General features: G+C 38.7%; 1 protein-coding gene across 1 annotated transcript in view; it reads right to left on the bottom strand.

The window, feature by feature from the left end:
- Positions 1 to 16,717, bottom strand: part of ERBB4 (erb-b2 receptor tyrosine kinase 4) — a gene marked incomplete at its 5' end in the record, with an annotated part of 501,305 nt that overhangs the window by 451,385 nt on the left and 33,203 nt on the right. The gene's annotated exons all lie outside the window — the stretch shown is intronic.

Genomic DNA, 16,717 nt, shown 5'->3' on the forward strand with positions numbered 1-16,717 from the left:
AAGCCAAACTCCATAACAATATCTTGGCTATATATACGGACAGTGTTGAGCAGCGATTCTATTTCAGATGATGTTTTTCCATACAGCTTCAGATCATCCATGTAAAGGAGATGAGATAGTCTGGTAGATTTTTTTGATGTTTGATAGCCATGTCGTGAGTTATTCAGTATTGTTGACAGAGGAAACAGTGCAATAACAAATAGTAATGGTGATAATGAATCTCCTTGAAATATTCCTCTCTTGATATTAACCTCTCCCAGTCTCTCACCATTGATCTGCAACTGTGTCTTCCATTGTGCCATCGATCTTTGCACAAATTTTCTGATGTTTCTACTGACTCCTGTTATTTCTAGGCACTTGATTATCCAATCATGTGGCAGAGAGTCAAATGCCTTTTTGTAGTCAATCCATGCCACATTCAGGTTGGTCTTCCTTCTCTTGCAGTTTTCCAAGATCATTTTGTTTATTAGGAGTTGATCTTTTGTTCCTCTGCTATTGGGGCGGTTTCCTTTCTGCTCAGGTGGAAAGAGATTGTTTTCAACTAGATGCTGTTGTACTGCATCAGCTACCACACCAGTTAGTAATTTGAAAGTTGTTGGTAAGCAGATAATTGGCCTGTAGTTGCCTGGTGTTGCCCCTTTTGCTGGATTTTTCATTATTAGGTAGGTTTTCCCAGTTGTTAGCCACTTTTCAATTTCTCCTCCTTGTAGTATATTGTTGAACTGCTTGGCAATGAGTGGGTGTATAACAGTTAGATGTTTCAACCAAAACCCATGCAGTTCATCTTCACCTGGTGCTGACCAATTTTTGATTTTCTTTGCTCTTTTTTCTACCATTTTTGTTGTTATTACTAGTTCTTTCATTTCAACTTCTGTTTTATTTGCATCCACCTCTTTTAACCAAGCCGCATCCTTGTTGTATTTCTTTGGGTTATCCCATATCTGCTTCCAGAACTGCACTGTTTCTTCCTTGTCAGGTACTGACTGATTCCTTGCAGTTTCTCCATTGATGGATTGGTAGAAACGTTTCTGATTGGATTGAAATTGGAGGTTCTGCCTATAGTTTGCAATTCGAGCTTCATATCTACTGATTTTCCTGGCTATAGCTGTTATTTGTTGCTTTATTATTTCCAGTGCTTCCTTGATCTTCCTTGTTTCTAAGTGGTATTTCTTGATTAGGTATTCTTTGGTCTTCTTGTTCTTCAGCTTCTTTTCTTTCATCTGTTCTAGGTTGCTTGCATGTGATCTTAACTTGCTGATCTTATTTTCTAGTCTAACCTTCCATTTTTGTGGTGCACTGTTTGTTTGTTTTTCTTCTTTGTTGATTTTGCATCCCAGGTATTCAGTTATAACTGCAGCTGTGCTGTACGTTAGTTGGTTTGTTTCTTGCAGTGAATTGGTGCTTATACTTGATATTGCAGTATTTGCATCTTTTAATGCTTGTGCTAGCTGTTTCTTTGGAACAAGCTTCAATGCAGGTAGCCTTATTCTGTTGTTTTTGTGCTGTTCTAGATGCTCAGTTATTCTTTGTTTCAATTCTTTTATTTCTTTAGTTAGAGGGTTTTGTTCTTCCTGAGGAAGAGGTGCCTGGTTTCCAAATGAGAACAGTTGTATATCTCTGCTGGATTCCTTCACTGCCAACTCCCCCTGGTTTGCCTCTACATTCTGAATTACTTCTGGTAAGGCTTTGGTTTCTTTGCCCTGGGTAAACCTTTGCAGTTCGTCCAATTCTGTTTCTGTGAATACTTTATTTCGTATTATAAATCTGTGTTGATCTGCTAGTCTCTGTTCTGTTATTTCTGATTCTGGATGTTGTTCTTTCCAGAACTTGTGCATTCATTTTAGATATCCTCTTCTTGTTTGTTTTAGATATCCTCTTCTTCTTCGTTTCAGATATCCTCTTCTTGTATTATTATTATTATTATTATTATTATTATTATTATTATTGTTGTTGTTGTTGTTGTTGTTGTTGTTGTTGTTGTTGTTGTTGTTTAACAATGTGAAATCACAGCTGCGATTTATTTAACTGATGTTGGCCTTCATACACATACTGTAGAGTTCTTCCCAAGAATCTCGGATGTTGCAGGATCAACAGAATATATGTGTGGATCCAGGCAGTGTGGCATTTTTTAATTGGTAGATAGAATGTTTGTCAATGTGCAGATTTTCAAAGTGCTATTCAAGTTTATTCGGTATGGCACTCTGGGACCACTCTTCTCCAATTCTTTGTCTTCTATACTGCTGTCCCCCTGGAATTGCCACATCAATTATCCACATTCTTTTTTTCAACTGCAGTTATATCTGGTATGTTAGAAACCCAGAGTTTATCAGCCTGTATTAAGAAATCCCACAATCTTTTAACCTGCTCATTTTTAACTACTTCTTCAACTCTATCTTTCCACTAATTTTTCATTACATGATAATTTGTACAGATGTTCCAGTGAATCATTTTGGCAACTGTATGATAAGTGTGATCTTGCATGAGCTGAGTTTCTAGTTTCTAGATCTAGTTTCTTCTGCTTCTTTGCATGTTATTAAGCGCAATTTGTTTTTATTTAATTTAGTTTAAAAATATACTATGGACTCAGCATCTAGATATAATATGGTCATGGATTGCACAGGAAAACTTTTGGGATTCTTTGTTAAACCTCCCAAAAATGTTTTCTTTTAAAAGTCATCAACGTGATATTTATTTATATGTTTGCTTGTTTAAATATATATGTTGCCCATCTCACTATCAAACATCTGTGGGGAGGTTATAGATATGTAGGAAGATGTAAAATATGTACAATATGTAAGAAATTCCAAATTCCCTTGAGTTACTATAATATTACTCCTCAATTCTAATTAGACCAGTATTTTCAGAATAAGACTCAACTTTTAGTTGCCAATTTCTTGCTGTCATTTTCAGTGTCGCTGATTTTTTCAAATCAAGGAAACTATGATTCAGAGTCAAAAAGGGAATTCAGCAACCTGTAATAATATCCAAAGTCTGTGAAAAGCTTTAACTGAATCATTATGTATATCATAATTCAGCAATCTCTCTCTTCTCACCACAAGCTGCCTCTTGCACCTCTCTCTGGAAAGAATATTAAGCAACTGAAAACTACTATTACTATCACAGCACTGGCATTGTTTTTTAAGTGATATTGGATTTGTGGTCTCCATTTTTACTTAGAAATGGATAATAGTTGTTCAGACATGCAGCATGGGTCTGAATTAAGAAGGAAATAGTTTTCAGTTATGATGTAACTGATTTTTCAGGAACAGTGCACTCTGATCCACCACATCAGCTAGATTCAAAAGGTGAGATATAGTGTTAATAGCCAACCAGAGAAAATAAAGTTTAAAAGAGAGACTACTAAAGCAAAACATGGGCAATCAGAAATACTGTCAGATTTCTTGGTAGTTATAATGATAACTAAGTATTCTTTAGTCCCACCTCAGTAATAAAATAATTGGAAACTAAAATGTCAAACTTTCTACCCATTTTAAACTCTGCACATTTGAAGAATTCCACCCATCCCCATTTTTCCTATGTTTCTGAATGAAATGAATCTTTCAATGTGCAGTAATCATTTTATACATGGAAATACTGTATAGTGATCACTATTTCTTAACACTAGATGCAGGGCAGGGCAGGGCAGGGAAGGGAAAGGGCATCTAGAACAAATACTGCTGCATTTTAAACTTTGGCATATAGCAGTGTTAATCAGAACATTCCATGTATAAAAAAAGCAACATGATTCATTTCCAAAGTTACCTCTTTCTGGTGAATTCAATTTGTTATCTCAAATAGCTTTTCTATGGATGTAGTCCTGTATTTAAGTTCTCCGTTCAAACAAAATATTCATAATAAAAATAGCACATGTATAAATGTTAATATACATTGGATTATTGTCATTATTTAAAAGCAGTGTACAAAATGAATGAAAATTTGCTGTTACAAGTCTGTGCTATGTTTTATTGGATTATGAATCTGGAGAATAAGGGACTCAAGTGGTTTTCAGTTCTCCTATGTTTTATGACACTGATTTCTTTTTTCAGCCATGATGAAATTTTATTACTTGCTTGCCTATTACTGGTTTGTGGTAAAGTATTCTCATTAATCACTATTAAAACTACAAGTGCAATTGTGGTATATATCTCTGAAGACATTCATATAAAAAACAGCAAGAGGGACGTATAAATATCTGTATCTGGCTAAGAAAACACAGAGGCAAAAAAAGGACTACTGGAAATAATCAAAATGGCATTTTTGTTGATAAAAATAGTCAAACTAATGTAAGAATTCATACACAGTGCTTCTCAGTCTTTCTGCCATCATGAAATATATGTTTGGAAAATGAGAAGATTATCCAACTGAATACTCTTGCACACTTGCACTTTCAATAGTATAGGTGTTGCATTTGTTATTTTCTGACCATATTCTCCTGTTTTTATTTACCACTTGAATTATTTTATCAAATGGAATGAAGAGATTCCAGGACACAGAAAAATAGCAATCCCAGGACTATGTTTTTTTCTTACTGTATCAGCATGGGTGAAAGTTTTTTCCATTGGGAAAAAACCCAACTCTTAAACAGAGAAAGGAATTATTTGTGACATGTTACATCAATGGGAAAGACAAAACATCTTGTGGGTCCTGAACAACTAACCACATAAGCTTCTATGAAATGAGATGTGGAGAGGTGAAATGGTAAGGAGACAGGTCAGAAACAAAGAAATAGAATTATTTTAAAACTGGAAGATATAATTACTTAGCAGTGTCCATAAAAAAAGACACACATATTTTTGTCACCAGTGAAACAACTGTATCCATCTAGTGCAGCAGAAATAACCCAGAATCATGTAGCACCTCAAAAATATTTTTTTTATTACACGAGCTTATCATTTTGAGAAAGAAATAGATTTATCTTGTTGGAGAGAAGAATAGACAATGAAAAATGGTGAAAAGAAAGGTGAGGGACAGAATTGAAAAAGGCACCTTTCAGATGTGGCATAGAATAGGTAAACAAGGAACTATATGGAATAAGTAGTTAACACACATAGTATGAAATGCTGGTCTATATTTAATCCTTGAGTAATTGCTTTGGGAAGTTCTAATTAAAGTTGTTTCTGCCATGTGTTTGTAATTTTTTAAGGAATATACTGAGATCAAATGCAGGCCATCTAGTGGTGCTTAATTGTTACTGCCATTTATCTCTTTTTTTGTTGTTGTTGGCTAGAGATTTGTCAGTTTGACACATGTAAAGACAATTGACTGCACATGCCACATTGGAGGGTGAGGAAGTGGGAGAGAGTGATGTTATTAGATATGGAAGTACATATGAAGAACCATTGCAGGAATTGGGTATGGCTAGTCTAGAGAAAAAAAGGACTAGGGGGGACATGATAGCAGTAATCCAGTATTTGAGAGGCTGCCACAAAGAGGAGGGGGTCAACTTATTTTCCCAAGCACCAAGGGAAGGACAAGAAAGAATGGGTGGAAACTAATCAAGGAGAGGAGCAACCTGGAATTAAGGAGAAACTTCCTAATAGTGAAGACAGTTAACCAGTGGAACAGCTTGCCGTCAGAAGTTGTGGGTACTTCATCACTGGAGGTTTTTAAGAAGAGACTGGACCGTTACTTTTTTGAAATGGTATAGGATCTCCTGTTTGAGAAGGGGTTGGGATAGAAGACCTCCAAGGTCCCTTCCAGCTCCATTCTGATTAAGTAGCATCACCAGAGTTGATATGGATTAAACATCAAGATTTATACATGGTTTGGTTCATGAATTTATGTCATTTAGTATATTTCAAGGTTTTTGATTAGTAACAGTCATGGGCCATTTAGGGCTTTGTTGCTTTCATAACAGAGGAAGAGATTTGGAGGGGAGAATTGGAGAAGAATTAGATTCACTCCTAGAGTGAATTAGTATAGGTAGTCCTTGATTTACAACTACAATTGACTCCCAAATTTATGTTGTTAAATGAGGCATTTATTAAGTGAGTTTTGCCCAATATTACAAGCTTTCTTGCCACAGTTGTTAAGTGAATTACTGCATTTGTTAAATTAATAACTTGGTTGTTAAGTGAATCTGGCTTTCCCATTGACTTTGTTAGTCAGAAGATCGCAAAAAGGGATCACATTATCCTGGGACACTGCAACCGTCCTAAATATGAGTCAGTTGCCAACTGTCTGAATTTTGATCACGTGACCATGGGGATGCTGCAATGGACATAAGTGTGAAAAATGGTCATGTCACTTTTTTCAGTGATGTTGTAACTCTGAACAGTTACTAAACAAACTGCTGTAAGTCAAGGACTACCTGCATGCCTTAGCACATAAATATGAATAAGATTTCTAATGACATTAATATAAAAACATCTGTGATCATATTCGATATATAGTAGATTTTGGACAAAAGATAGTAGTTCTGAGGAAAGATGCAACAGAAATTGGCAATAGAAGAGATGAGAAATCTTATTTTGGATCTTACATGTAGTTTTCAAATAATACCCATACAGTTTCTCTTCCTTCTCCAATTGCTAAGAAACATAAATTCTATCCTCCAGGATACAATCTTTTCCTGTAGTCTATATGTACTCCCTTGGATAGTAGCATTAATTAAAATGTCAGGATGACATTTCTTACAGTATAAGCTTATAGTTTTGTTTTCAAAGAAGAGACCCAAAGCAAGGTGGGAGTGAACCAAAAGTGGGTGGAGAGGACAGAACATATGAGAATTGCAAATTAAGTTGCACACCTGCATGTACAACAGTGATACTGCTGTTCCACACCATACCATAGGCTGGGCAAAGAACAGAAAGACTTCTATTTCAATGGCATAGAGATCATTATTATTATTTTAAACAAATCTAACTATTTTTTCATGCTCAAGATATTTCCTCTACCAACTAAGTATAGTATTAAAACATTTTACTTGCACACCACCCAGAGTCCCTCTGTGAGGGAGATGGACAATTTCTAAATTTCATAAATAAATGTATTTGGGCTTAGAATACCACTTTAACAAAAATTAAATGGGATTCGTAAGTGGCAAAATATATCAGAATCCTCCATGAATTGTAAGTGCCCCATTACATGGTGGTAAAGCATCTTCCTGCATCCAGTCTAACACCCAACTGCATCAGTGCCTGCAGCTTAAGGTGTCAGATTGAGTCCTGTCCAGTCCACTTCTCCTGAAACTTGCACTTTGGACAGGGAGTTATTTGGATAAAATGCCAAATGGAGACCCAAATCTTATTCCCCATCAGACTGGAAGTTTTCAAATGGCAAGTCAGAGTCAAAATGGGGAGAGATATTCTTACCTGCCAGGTTGTCTTCTAAGTCTTTGAGTTTTTACTACAAATATCCAAAATGTAGATACAGTAGTGGCCAAAATTGTGGAAACCTTTTGGGAAAAGTATACAGTAGAAATGCCACCTTTGGTTAAGTTTCCACCAATTTTTCTTCTAATTTCTTTATAACTGTAGCCTTCTTCACTTAACAATACTATTTTACATCACTTTCTGGGCAACCAGTCAACTCTTTGCACCATTACTTTAATTTTATTATGTTTTACAAGCTCACTAGACGAAAGAACACAAAAAAACCCAACCAGCTTGATAGCGATCACTTAAAACATTGACAAATGTCCTCCTCTCAGCTTCAATACATGACATCAATAAATGAATCCTACTGTGATTTTATTGGCTCATTGCCAAAACAAGATGACACCTGATTGGCTCTCTAAACACTCATGCTCATTGGCTACAATCAGATGAAGGAAAGCTACCTGGTATCAACCTAAGCAAGTTCTGCTTCCTTTTTCTGGTTATTTGGCTATAACTTTTCATAAAATACAATACAGATAATTGAGCAAACTTTGTTGTATTACATTCTTGATTAAATTATCTTTCCATTGATATATAATTTTATGGTACTACTCCCCCCCAAAAAAAGTGTTATTAGCCATCAAATCTCAAAAATACACTTTTCCCATAAGATTTCCACAATTTTGGCCACTATTGTATGTTGATTGTGGCTTCTATGATTGGAATTTCTGCCTTATCTGGATGAGTGCCATGCAAAAGTACTGGGAGTCATGAAGCTTTGCCATGATTGTCAAAGTATAAAAATAACAAAGGTTCAAATATCAGATAACACCCAGGTGGTTTCTGCACGTTTTTCAAATGCATATTTTTCAAATGACAAGTAAGTACTTGAAAGTATTGTTGAAAGAAAAATCTTCAGGTCCAGTCCAAGCCAGGAATAAATAAATGGAGACTGCTTTGGAAAGAAGGACCAGTTTATTGAAGAGCAGAACTAACAGCATGCAGTTCTGGGGCAGCTGACCAACTGATTTGATGAGTACAAGGATTTTTATACAGTTTTACAGCATTTCATAAATTGGAGGCATGCTTTGTGTACATTTGTTATTGGATTTATTTAGCTTGTTTCACAAAGGTTAGCAATGGGACTAAAATATTCACTTCCTTGGTCCTAAACCTGTCAAACAAATGTAATTAATTTTACCCCTTATCTTTAGTCTGTCTATTACCTCCATTGAGCTCTCTTTGTGAATTAACAGGCTTGATTCAATGTTTCTGCTTTTTGCAATAGCCAGGGATTTCACAAGTGAAACATTGCTTCTGTATTTCTTTTCCTGAGTTTTATTCTTGGGGCATAGTAAAAAGGATTGGGAGGGGTATTCTTACCACAGTACCCAAAATATATGGGTATAACAGACAACTGATTTATCTTTGATCATTACTCCCAAGTCCTGAATTGTGTAACTTGATGAATCTTAGCTTCCCTTCCCCTTGCTAGATCCATTCCACTAAACAAAGATACCCAAACATAGTCAGATCAAAACTATGAAATACAGATCTCAGACTGATTTTCCTATGATACAGCCTTACACTGAACAGGTAGCATGGTACCAACTGCAATACATCTGAGCAGAGAATCCAAGATTTCAGTTTCACTCTCCATTTTTAGAAATTACAACCCCTTAGAAAACTCTCTTTTGAGTAACCTAGCCTTGCCTTCAACCAGCTTATAAAACTTAGAGACCAAATGATGCTAGGGAGCCCCAAGGATCTACCCTGTAAGCATCTTCAGAGATGCTTACTCAGAACAATTTATGAAGACCAAATAAAAGGAACACGATAAATAATGGGAGACTCTGTAAATTATACTGTTCTGAAAGCACTTCGATAAATAAAAGTTACCCGGAAGCAAAAAGAGATTAGAGTGCAATAAAAGTTAATTAGATGTTAAGACAAAACTTGCAATTAGGCCACAATATGAATCTAAAACAGTGGTTCTCAACCTTTTTAATGCCGCGATCCCCAACCGGTCGTTAGTCGAGGACTACTCAACCAGTCGAAAGTCGAGGACTACCCAACCGGTCGTAAGTCGAGGACTTTCCCTGCCCAGGAGCGCCGCACATGCGTGGTGCCGCCCCCTGCACCAGCCGAGGCGTAGCTGGCAAGCGGCAAAGACGGAGCAGGCCGACCACCAGCTGGGCCACCAGCTGGCCCAGCCCAAGGGAGGTAAGAATTAGACTCTATTCAAGAGAGAATAGAGACTCTATTCAAGAGAGTCTATTCTATTGGCTTTCAAAAGCCAGTAAAATAAAAGGGAGTAGCACAGCTAAGGAAAAGGGGGAAAATGGCAGACTGCATTGTTTAGCGACCCCCGTGAAATGGTCGTTCGACCCCAAATCGGGTCCCGACCCACAGGATGAGAACCGCTGATCTAAAATATTTGTAATTCCCATACATACAGGTACTTCTAAGTTAGTTTTTCTTTTCTGTCCCTACTCAGAATGACAAGCCAGCTCTGCAGTCTTTGTGCACGCTCAAATCTTGCTTAATTTAATCCATTTGTTACTCAAGGACATATAAACATGAACCATTCATACATACACACAATCATTTTAAATCATTTGCTAAATAAACCAATTACTTCAGAAACTTGAATCCAAAATCATACAATAATTGGGTACAATAATTTGAATCTAAACTATTAGTTTGCACAGTAGCTAATCATGACAATACTGTGATGCCCAGAGATGGAAAAATTATCTCTTATTAAACTTAGCACACTGACATATATATATTGTAGAAAATGGAATACATTTTGAAGTTTGAGATATACATAGTCATGTATGATCATAAGTTGGGGTACCCACACGACTGGATTCAATTTTACAGCCATTATTATGGTGGTCGTTAAATGAATCATGCAATTGCAGGAATCCATTCATAACACTGAATGGTTGCGAAAATTGTTGGAAATTACAGGGGGAAAGGGCCTTAGTTCAATATATTTCATTAAAGGTAAATAGATTTTAAAAATTCTTCCACTTATCTTTGTGATATATGTGATAAATTTCTTGCTAATTTACACGATGATCTATGAATAACCAAGTCACTCTGCAATGAGAGAGCTCATCTTGACAATAGACCATTTCTGATAATGTGACCCACATTATCAAAAAAATGAAACAGATCAATGGCTTTATTGGGATACCAACAAATTAGCTTCAGCATAATCATCTATTAGGATTATACAGTATTTGGGGAAATGAATACAGAATTATTTTTTCTCAGATCACGTCTATAAAATTGGGGTGTGGTTTTAAGTTTGTTGAAAATGCATTAAGTGGATTCAGATGAGGGTTTTCATTCTAATCTTCAGACAGCCATCTGGAAAGACATAGTTATCGTCCTTTCCAGTGAGTTAGAATATCCTATTGATTATCGAATGATACATAGTCTAGGAGCCAGGAACAGAGTAGCAGAGTAAGAGTACGCTATATCTGGCAGATGTTTTGCTGTTAGGTTCCCACTCTTAGAAAAGGCAAATGTTTATGCAGAGCTTGACTCTTTGCCATTTCTTGCTCAGGGCTTCTGTGGAGACCAACTGTTACAGCAGCCCTATGAAAAAGCTAGCAATACCCAGAGCAGCACCTCCCAGGAATAATGTGTTAATATGACATTTATTGGGGCAAACTAACATAGTTCTGCTGGCAACAAAGAAAATAACACTTTAACAGCACTGTTTTGTAACATAACAGAAATACTTTATTAAGAATGATTGCCTTAGACATGATTTTGAAGACTTTGAAACCAGCTTCAATACTGGCAAAACCCGATAATAAATTTCTTCTCAAAACATTTTATCTCAAAGGTGGGTGATCTTTTGGCCGCCAGGATTTATATTTTTGGGTATTCAAACATTGCAATTCATAGGGTAGTAGTACAAAGTGTGTATGGCCATTTCATGCAGATAGGTAGGATTAGGATATCCAATTTCCTTTTGGGGTGGGGTGGGGACAAGAAGCTTTCCCACAGTGTTAGCTTTAATATTTTAACACTTATTGTGCTTTTCCCAAAATAGGGATTTTGGCAACTGTGATTTTGGCAACTGCAGGTATAGAGAGTTTCAGGAGTCACAAATAAGACACCTGGAGGCAGCGTATGACTTAAGGTTGCAGAGTGCCATTCCTCTAGCTCCAGGAAAGCTATTATTATAAACTATTGAAACTTTACAAAGTTTACAAATTCCCACTGATTTCCTTCTCAGATTTTGAGGTTCCAAATGGGCTGATTGTATTTGAGAAATGGCAGAAAGGTATCAGAAGTTTCATTTTACTAACTTATTTAATTACATATTTGCTCAGACTCACAGTGGATTAATGTGCTCATTTCATATGTAGTGTTGTTTTTTTATAGGTCATTGATGTAATTTATTTCAGGGTGATAATACTGTATAGTCAATGAGCAAGTATGCATTAGCAATCTGAATATATCAATATAACATATTTGCATTATTTTATTTTTTTAAACAAAAGCCAGCAGAACAGAAAATGAACCATAAATATTTAATGGAAGAATAGTTAAATGGAATCAGGATGTTGACTTATTCCTAATTATTCCCAAGTTGAAAGAATATAAGTAAATAATATTGTAACTATTACAGAATATCTGTAGGAGATGACCTGGCTAAGCCCAAGGGTGGGGTCAAATGCATCATCAGCCTGGAGTCTCTACATCCCTGTAAGAGAGCTAAGTCCAGCCCCCCCCCCCCCCGAAGTCCTTTGATTCTTATCTGGTGCCAATTAGCCTTGACTATTAGTAGTTCAGCGTCTTTTGTATAGGTAGCATGGCTTGTAGTACTTTTGAACTCCATCCTGGCTCCTGATTTCTTGCTCCTGACAATATCTTCTTCATCAATTTTGTTTCAACAGAGAAAAATGTTTGAGGACTGAGCAGATTATTGAAAGGTGATTTGCAAAACATGTTAGCATCTGGAAGAGGATGCACCCCTCTGCAAGTTGCAAGGTTGCCATCTGCAAGATTGCTAAAGCTGCTTCCATAGGCGTGTGCTGCACAGCCACTTTTCTTTACTTGTGGTCCCACTATTAATGGTGTCTGTGCATGTATACACAACCATAGACAACTGAACTAGTTTCAGTGTGAGTCTGCAAAGGAGAATGATTAAATGATTAAATGTAATGTTTAAAACAGAGCTGTTTGTTCACACTAATGCATTTTGTGAATTCTTTTTTAAAAAATATTTTGAACAGTGTGATTAATTTTTTAAGAAACTAAGTTTTTTTAAAAAAAAATCAGAATCCAATATCTTTGAACAATTTTTAGTCTTAACCTTAGAAATGGCTAAATATTCAAATAATATTCTGATTATTCTAAATATTCAAATAATTGTCCTAAGAATCATGGAATCAAAGGACACCACCTTAAATCACAAAACTAGCATCAGAAACTATCAGCTGGCCTGTTTGGATACTGTGTTATTTTCATTTTCTGTAATTTATCACTTCTACCAATAAATACAGTATTTGTGTCTGTAGATGTCCTTCAGAAACAAAGACTTTAGGCAGGAAAAGATGTGTGGTAATTTTGAGAAAAATAATTTTCATTTGTTTTTCTTTTCTTTCTTTTTAGAAATTTATTTTCAAGCATTATTTTCAACATTTCTTGCCAAGGAAATGACTAAAATTTGTGATAGGTAAAAATGTTGTGGCATTTTTTGAGCTCAGATTATATGAGTTGGCTTTTATGTTTTCCTAAAGTTCTTCTGGAAACTCAAGTTTTAAGATGTTCCCAGTCATCTCATTTTCTTAAAAAAAATGAAAATCTGAAAAAGATATCCAACCTATTGCTGTGATTGGAGTAAAAGATATAGGCTTCAATCTGGACCATGTTCAATGTTTCTATTTAATTCTATAGTTTGGAACCTTCCCTAATATAAACAAGGGAAAACTGTATTTTTCTTTGTAATTTGCCTAATGTGTATCTTTTGTACTTTTTTCTCAAACAGAATCTCAGCTGGCACTCTCTAGAAAAAGAGTAGGCACCTGGGACTTTGATCCAGTGCAAACAACCAGAATAGAAAACCAAAACAGGACAAGGAGATTAGAGAGGTGGCCAGGGCCATTTTTAGACATGGTGAGGTCTAAGCTATATGCAGGTTAGAGTTTTATTTCACAAGAGATGGCATAGAATCAGGATATGTAATAACTTAGCAAGAATGTCACCATACCTGTGATGAAATGGGAAAGGCATCTCTTTGAACAGAAGGTATTAAGCATATGGTGGTCATGTGAGTCATATAGGAAGGCTTAATTTATGGAGACATACACATATAAAATTATAATAAAAATCTAACAAATGAAAAAATGAAACTTTGAGAGCCCCTGTCAGACTGTGAGGCCCTTGATTATAGTTTATTTAGTGGTTGGAAGTAGGAAAGAAACAATGAGACATCAATGCCAGCCAAAAGGATAGTTGCTGAAGGAGTTATCAGTGATGACCTGCCAAGTATGCATTAAATTTGCTTTCTTCCCAGAAGAGTATCCTACTTACATTTGATGAAATGCGAGCCTGTTTCCTTGTTGCAGGAGAAGATGAAAAAAAAGGGGGGGGGGCTAGCCTTTATATTTTAAGACCTATCAGGGATGGTGACAAAAACACAAGTATTCCACAGAGAGCTTTCCATAAAGTCTACAGAATGAGGATACTGAAAAGGACAGAGCCAGATAGTTTTTCCAAGAGCAAAGGAAACAAAAGGATTTCCCTAGGGAGGAAAGAGATACCTCACTGGGAGTAGTGAGTACTTGAACATGTGTATCAAGAAAGAGTGAAGAAACTGGGAGTTCCATGCCATTGAACCTGACCAGCCAATCTGAATCACTGAACATGTAAAATAAGCTTCAGAGCAACTGAAAGGGGCGTTGGTCTTACCTGAATGCTTTTTCTCAGTACAGAGATGGAGAATCCACCAATGGGTTTTCTCTGTCTGCCTGCTCTTGAGACCAAGTAGCCAAAACTTGACACGCCCCCTCTTGCTGGAGGATCCATTCTTAACGAGGGCGAAGTGGCTGAAGGTTGACGAGGTATTGGTTCTCAGTTCCCTAATAACGGCCTATCTGATCTTAGGGTGGGTGTGGATTCCCCATCTCCGTACTGAGAAAAGGTGTTCAGGTAAGACCAACGCCCCTTCTCCAGTACAGGAGATGGAGAATCCACCAATGGGACATACCCAAGCCTCACTGTCCCGATGGGCAGGAGACAGATAAGGCTGGAGGATTGACTTCTGAGACTGGAGGACCCTCCTACCAAAGGAGGCGTCCGCCGAAGCAAACCGGTTGATCTTGTAGTGGCGTACGAATGGGGAAGGTGAGGACCATGTTGCGGCCCTACAAATCTCCTCGATGGACGCCTGGGTAGCCCATGCTGCCAAGGTTGCCACACTTCGAGTAGAATGGGCCGTGAGATGACTTGGGGGTGGCAGAGACGATACCTGGTACGCTTCCACAATACAGTTTCAGATCCACCTGCCGATGGTGCCGGCGGAAACTTTCCGCCCCAGAGTGTCCGGTCGGAAGGACACAAAGAGGGCTTCTGACTTGCAGAAAGACTCCGTGCGTTTTATGTAACACAACACCACAATGCCCTGCAGACGTCCAATGTATGCCACTGCCGCTCCCAGTCATGTGTTGGGTTTGGGCAGAAGTTTGGTAGAATAACTTCTTGTGTCCTGTGAAAAAGAGAATTCACCTTCGGGATGAAGGAGGGATCTAGCCTAAGGACCACCCTATCACTGTGGAAAATGCAGAGGTCATTCCTGACCGACAGTGCAGCCAGCTCAGAGATACGTCTGGCCAATGTGATGGCAATCAGGAACGCCACCTTTAGCGACAGGTGTCGTAAGAAAACGGTCGTCAATGGTTCAAAGGGTGACTGTATGAGAGCGTGAAGTACTCACGGCAATTCCCAAGATGGGTACCTGTGAACCACGGGGGGTCTGGTGTTGTACGCACCCTTGATAAAGGCGCAAATCCTGGGATGGTGCACTAATGGGACCGAATCCACGCAGGTGAGGAGAGTGGACAGGGCCGCCACTTGCCTGCGAATAGCCGCAGGGGCAAGGCCTCTGTCCAGCCCATCCAAAACATAATCTACTATCTGAGGAATGGTAAGTTTGGAAATGTCAAACTGTCACTTCCTGCACCAAAGGCAAAAATTTTTGCAAGCGGAATCATATATGCGATTGGTTGCAGGACAGCGTGCAGCTTGAATCATGGTAATGGCGCGAGGGGAGAATAGTTCCTGCGTCATTATGCGGCGCTCAAGCGCCAGACAGTCAACTGCAACCACTGGGGTTCCGGATGTCAGATGGTTCCCTGGTGCAGAGACACTTGGTGAGGGGGAATTTTCCACGGGGGCGACTGAGACAGGGTCATCAGGTCGGCGAACCACGGTCTCTGTGGCCAGTATGGTGTCACAAAGATCGCTTCCGCCCACTCGTGGATCAACTTGCAGATAGCTGCCGGTATGAGCGGAAGTGGGGGGAAGGCGTAAAGTAGGCCTTGTGGCCACTGAATTCTTAATGCGTCCGTCCCCTCCGCCCGTGGATTGAAATAGCGGGAGTAAAATCTGGGGAGTTGGGCATTGTCTGACGATGCGAACAGGTCGAGGATCGGTTGCTCGAACCTGTGGGAGATGTCTAAGAACAGGTCCGGGTGTAGTCCCCACTCCAAAGGGTCCACTGTGGCGCAGCTCAGGAAGTCCGCTTGTTGGTTGTTGATCCCCGATATGTATTCCACCCTTAGCGACCCCAGGCTGGGTTCTACCCAGGCGAACAGGAGTCGTGCCTCTGTCATGAGAGCTTTGGACCTGGTGCCCCCCTGGCGGTTGATGTGTGCCTTGGCTGCCATGTTGTCCGTGAGGACTAGAACATGACGGCCTTTGATTCTGTGTCTGAAATGCTGTAGGGCTAGGTGGATTGCCCTGAGTTCTACCCAGTTGATGTTGTTTCTCAGATCCGCGGCAGACCATCGTCCCTGCGCAAAATGAGAGTGCAGATGGACTCCCCAACCGTACAGACTGGCGTCTGTCGTGATTGTAACCCTGTCTGGTTCCTTGAAGGGTGACCCCTTGGTCACAGCCCGAGAGCACCACCAGCGTAGTGCCCTGCGGATGTGTGTCGGAACCTTGACTAGGTGATTGGATGCGCTGGTGTTCTGCCGTTGGAATGGGAGCAGGAACCACTGTAGGTCCCGCAGATGAAGCTTGGCCCAGGGCACTATGGCTATGCAGGAGACCATCTTGCCCAATAATTGGGAGAGAGTTACTAGAGGAACTGTGTGTTGTCTGTATACCTGGAGAGCCAGTTCCCTGATGCTGACCACCCGCTC

Source organism: Crotalus tigris, unplaced genomic scaffold (genome assembly GCF_016545835.1).
Source record: "Crotalus tigris isolate CLP2741 ecotype Arizona unplaced genomic scaffold, ASM1654583v1 scf7180000020523.1239640, whole genome shotgun sequence".
NCBI lineage: Eukaryota > Metazoa > Chordata > Lepidosauria > Squamata > Viperidae > Crotalus > Crotalus tigris.